The sequence below is a fragment of the Amblyomma maculatum genome, chromosome 5 (assembly GCF_055883805.1).
Source record: "Amblyomma maculatum isolate TAMU_Amacu chromosome 5, ASM5588380v1, whole genome shotgun sequence".
NCBI lineage: Eukaryota > Metazoa > Arthropoda > Arachnida > Ixodida > Ixodidae > Amblyomma > Amblyomma maculatum.
The window spans coordinates 63,295,845-63,301,844 of NC_139348.1; positions in this window are offsets into that span (position 1 = coordinate 63,295,845).

A 6,000-nucleotide genomic window follows, 5' to 3' on the forward strand; every position below is an offset into this window, starting at 1 on the left:
CCTTTAGAAACGTGTTGCAGTGTCCAATGTGCAGTCTTTTCGAGCGAATGAGCTCGTGCGCCTTTAGTACTCGGGCGCCGACGTGCACCTGTATCCGGCCCACAGATGCTGCTATTCCCTAGATTAAGGCGCTTATAAAGATCGACGAAAAGCTCAGTTGGCTGTAGCCTAGGTAAGCGGCATTACTGATTTTTCGCTGATATTACCGCGACTTCGCGTAAATGTATTGACGCTGCTCGTGCAAAGAATCCATAGCATTCGACGCGGCAACGTCCTATGTTGTCAACGGCTGCAGCAGTTGCCAGATCAGCAAGCTGTTCACGACGAAAAGAAAATACGATCCTTAAAAACATCTGCAGCTCCGATGCACCTGCAACTTTGTTTTATAGTTACTTGATACATCAGGAATGAGATGAAATGAACCATTAATATTAGAGAATTGATGTCATGTCCTCTTTAAATAGACATGATAGGATGGGAAACAAAAATGTCGCTGGCTTCAGGAAAGCATTTTATCCATGTTAAACTATGCTGCAAAAGAACTTTATTGACTTGAATACCAATGAATAGTTCAGCGTTTTGATTCGCCTTTTCAAAACCTGATGTGACATACAACATAAACAATTATGCGCATTCAATGTACAATGCACTTTGCATAAGTATTAACAGAATGATGCAATTCAGATTGTCTATTCTGTATGCTTGCACGTGTATTTTTAATTGCGAGCGCCAATATACCTTGTTTCACCTCTAACACCATATATGCTGCTTGTCGTGCAGTCGACTCGACTTGTTCCCGTGAGAGTAAGAAACTGGCAAAGTAGAAATTAGAATGTACCAATATGCCATATGGTCAACAGATGTCAGAGGCGCCGCCACGTCTACATTACAGAGCAGACATACGAAACAAATCAGTAGAATAGGAGACCGATTATTATATATCTTGATAAAATGAAAGAGTGAGATAAGGCGAGGAGAGATTGGTATTTGTACATGCTCTTCTGCATCACTTTTGCAAAGCAAAAATCTTGACCAGCACGACAATAAAATCTTAGATGGCTTTAAGGAAGTTGTGTATTTTTGTTTCTTAAAGTATACATCTGCATCGGCAATGGAGACAACTGAAACTAGTCGACGAGTAAAGTAGTAAAGGGAATACATGACACTGACATTAACACTGGCCGTAGACGAGTGTAGGCTAAGGTTTAGTTCGTACTGGTTGTTGTGCAGTCGATTTTAGTGAAGTCCGATATCTGCCTCTTCATATCCTGGCTTCACTGGCAGCTCGTGATTTGTATTCCACCCCTTCATTCCTCCGGCGCTCTATAATTTACGAGCTATATATAAAATGTATTTTTGTTTTGCCAAACACTGACTGGAAAGAAACGATAAGAATTTTTAGTCGCCATATACCACCAGGTTACAAATACACCATAATCGTCGAGCATTAAATGGCTGGAAACACAAATACCTGAGAGGAAATAAGATATATAGGAGCCCGGCATATACTGCACTAAGTAAATTACTTTCGCAATCACCGTCATTGCCTCCATACTTGAAGAACTAAATATCGTCATTACAGCAGACGTCTCTCTCCGCATGGCTGCCAAACATGATTTAAATTTTCTTCACCGTGAACTGTAGGAATCTCCACGAATCCTGGTTTTTATTAAAATGAAAGCGGGACCTTTTTTTAGTTTAGACGCAGATCACTGCCTAAGCTCTCTATGCAGTCGATGAGATTGCAAACAAATATTAAAAACCAAAAACGATGGTATCATTAAAAAAGATGAGCTTGCCAACCACTCTCAGTGTACCCTGCGAATTGGTGGTTAACAAATTTTAACAATTGGCATAGCAGGCGTCTAAGCGCTTGCTATGCTTTTAAACACAATGAACTCTATGGGGAATGGGGCTTTATTATTTTAATTCCTACTTTAGCATGTGATACAATGAGTTTGTTTCCAGAACCGATGCGACCGGCCTTCTGGAACATGTTACTTGCTAAAGGATCGAAACAGGCAGTTTGTGGAGGTGCTATTGCTTAGAGGCGCTTGGATATAGTTTATGCTTTGATTTTGGCATTGTCTGCATTTTTCAGGAGCGGTATTGGAGGGAAAAGAGTGGGGGTGAGAATAAAATTACAATGGTTCAACGCTGCTGAACCAAATATTGAGCGATAGCATTAGCTGCGGGCGACCGAACGTTCTTCTTCTTCTCTTGTTGTTCTTCCTCAGGCCACATATATAGCCCCGCTTTAACCAAGCCGCATGAATGTGCCTTAGTGGCATATAGGGGTAACGTGAATGTCAGTGTCCTAGCAGGCTGATTCTGACATAACCGTCCCATGTGAAACGAGAGACCCATGTTGGTAGCTCCTGCCAACTTAGCCGCTGCGCCGACCACGCTACGCCGACCGCTCGAGTTGAGAGCCCATCTGTCGCTTTTGTGTCACGTGTTGTGTGACGTCACAGCGTCACGTGGGTAAGTCGTGGCTACCACCGCGCTACGCCGACCGCTTGAGCCGGTAGCCCAGCTCTTACCCGAGTGTCACGTGGGGTGTGGCGTCACAGCGTCACGTGGGTAAGGCGTGGTCACCGTCGCGCTACAATGAAGGCTCAAAACAAAGAGTTGTATTGTTTTCGCAATAAAAGCGACAATCTCTTGAACACTAGCATGCAGCACGCAGCAGTGCCGGCAGTTCCTTCCACTCGTTTAGTCACGCGTCTTGCTGATCACGTGCACGCATGATCAGCTGCAGGCCATCGGCAAATAGCCGCACTACAAGGGAAGCAAGCACTACGTCACAACCGGACAAGACTATAAGAAGAAAGCTCTGTCCCCGGCGCGGCCACATAGCACGCAGCAGTGCGGCAGTTCCTTCCGCTCGTTTAATCGCTAGTCTTGCTGTTACACACTTCTGACCGCGTGCACGCATAAGCAGCTGGCAGGCCAGCGGCGAATAGCTGCACTCACAAGGACAGGAAGCGTTAAACTTGCTGTTGCAGGTTAGCTGGATTTTTGTCTCCCCGTAACAGTTGAAAAAATAGTTTTTTTCTGCCGCTGCTGTTGCTGTTCAAGAACTTCCAAACTGAAGAGAAAGAAAAAGGAAAACAAATGAAATATAAAATGAAAAGCGGTCAAACACACGTGAGATTGACACTAGAATTGTAGAATAAGGGATGTTTAAATATTTAGCAAGCCAACGATTTGATTCCAGTAAAAAGTTTGCATGGCGGTGAAAACAGACCTCTGGCTGTGGGAATGTAGCGAAAAATTATAACAATATCGGGCTACTCAAACTGAGGCCAAGCTGTTGTATTGGCCCTTCCATCAACTGTTTTCTGAACATAGAGAAGCAGCGGCAAAAGAATAAAAATTGATCTAATGATTTCTGTTCGCCTTAAAATGCGCAGAATAGAGAAAGTGGACAAATGTGAACATAAAAATTTCAAGGTGGGATACGGCAGCGCAGCCTTGATAGCGAAATATCAAGTTGCCGTGAATGGCATAATTTCCTATTTCAAGAATGATTAGATGCAGGTGGTCATCAGACCCTAAAAGATGTCCAGTTTGCATATTTGTAGAACGTTTCTCCGAAACCTCGCTGCTGTGATTACGTGGTCGCCGGAAGGATAGTTATACGATGCCAGTGAGGGACTCTTTTGCCAAACTATCAGCATATTCATTTAGTCACATTGCTATGGCCTGGCATCCATAACATATTGTTACGGGGATGCACTTAATGTAACAGCACTGCGATGGGCTGAACTCGGCGCTGAGACTTCAGTAGCCGTGCGGTGTCCACTCTGTGTGCGTCGTCCTCTTTCTCAACGCTTTGTCGTCGTCGTCGTCTTCGTCAGTGAGCACATCACTTTGGTACCGCGTTTCCAGGTAACACTACCCCCCTCGGCATAAGGCAACGTCCTGGTGCGTATTACGCGTGCGATGTGGAGGGGGAGTAATATGGCTTTAGGCGGGCGACATGTACGATTTCGGAAGTGGGTGTAGCAGTCGGTGACTTTGGGCGGAGCGGTGAAATCTCATAGGTAACGTCGGTTACTGGGCGTAGTACACGGTAAGGACGTGCGTAGTGGGGCAGAAGTTTTTGACACAACCCCACACGACGGCACGGAAGCCAGAGCAACACTAGAGATCCGGGAGGGTAGTGCACATCGCGGTGGTGAGCGTCGTAGCGGCGTTTTTGAGTTTCTTGAGACATGGTGAGATTCTGACGAGCAATCTGGCGAGCAGCGTCGGCTCGGGCGATGGCATCGCGGGCATAGGTTGTGACGGGGCTAGCGGCGGAGAGCAAAGTGTCGAAGGGCAGTAAGGGGTCTCTTCCATTGAGAAGATAGAATGGAGAGTACCCAGCAGTGTCATGACGCGAAGAGTTATATGCAAAGGTGACAAATGGCAGACTAATATCCCAGTCGCGATGACTGTCGGATACGTACATTGCGAGCATGTCGGTGAGTGTGCGGTTAAGACGCTCCGTAAGGCCGTTCGTCTGAGGGTGATACGCAGTGGTGAACTTGTGCCGAACGAAGCAAGAGCGAAGTATTTCCTCAACAACTCGGGAAAGGAAACAGCGGCCACGGTCGGTAAGGAGTTGACGGGGAGCACCATGGTGTAGTATGACGTCGTACAAAAGGAAGTCAGCAACGTCTGTGGCGCAGCTGGTTGGAATGGCGCGAGTGATCACGTACCGCGTGGCATAATCGGTGGCCACAGCGATCCATTTGTTTCCCGACAAGGACTCGGGGAAGGGCCCTAGGAGGTCAAGGCCAACACGAGAAAATGGCTCAGTCGGGATAGCAATCGGCTGCAGGTGTCCAGGTGGTAGCACAGGGGGTTTCTTCCGGCGTTGACAGAGGTCGCAAGCGGCTACATAACGTTGGACAGAGCGGTAGAGTCCAGGCCAGAAGAAACGCCGGCGCACGCGGTCGTATGTGCGTGAGAGGCCAAGATGACCAGCTGTAGGAGCGTCGTGCATTTGTTCAAGAACGGCGGAGCGTAGGTGTTGGGGAATGACCAGCAAGTGCTCAGCACCATCAGGTCGCATGTTGCGGCGATATAGCGTATTCCCATGAAGGAAGAACAGGGCGAGGGAAGAGTCACGGCTGTGTGTGCGGAGGCGGTCGATAAGAGAACTGAGGGTTGGGTCCAACCGCTGTTCGTCGGCTATGTGGGAAAAGTCTGATATAGAGAAGACCCAGGGGTCCGACTCATGGTCAGTAGAGGAAGGGGGATCGACGGGATAACGGGACAGACAGTCTGCATCCTGGTGAAGCCGACCGGATTTGTATACAACGGAAAAGGTATACTCCTGCAAGCGCAGTGCCCAGCGGCCGAGGCGGCCAGCAGGATCCTTCAGGGAAGAGAGCCAAGATAAGGCGTGGTGATCGGTAATTACAGTGAAGGGTCGGCCAAACAAATAGGGTCTGAATTTTCCAACGGCCCAAACGAGAGCCAGGCACTCCCGTTCCGTTATAGAATAGTTCTGTTCTGCTGATGACAGGAGACGACTGGCGTAGGCAATAACGCAATGTTGGCCGCGTTGTTGCTGTGCAAGAATGGCACCAATCCCGTGGCCACTGGCGTCGGTGCGAAGTTCCGTCGGGGCAGACGGGTTGAAATGGGCCAACACAGGAGGATTGGTGAGAATAGCGATGAGGGTGGAGAATGCGTTAGCCTGTTCTGGTCCCCATGAGAAAGGAACGCCTTTCTTCAGCAGGTTGGTGAGAGGACGAGCAACAGTGGCAAAGTTTGGGACAAACCGGCGAAAATAAGAACACAGTCCTATAAAGCTGCGGACATCACGGGGTGAATGGGGACATGGAAACGCACTGACAGCGCGAACTTTGTCGGGATCGGGTTGCACGCCGGTGGCATTCACCAAATGGCCAAGCACTTTAAGTTCGCGGCGACCAAAACTGCACTTCTTTGAGTTCAGTTGAAGTCCGGCACGGCGGAAAAGTGCCAAGATGGAAGAAAGGC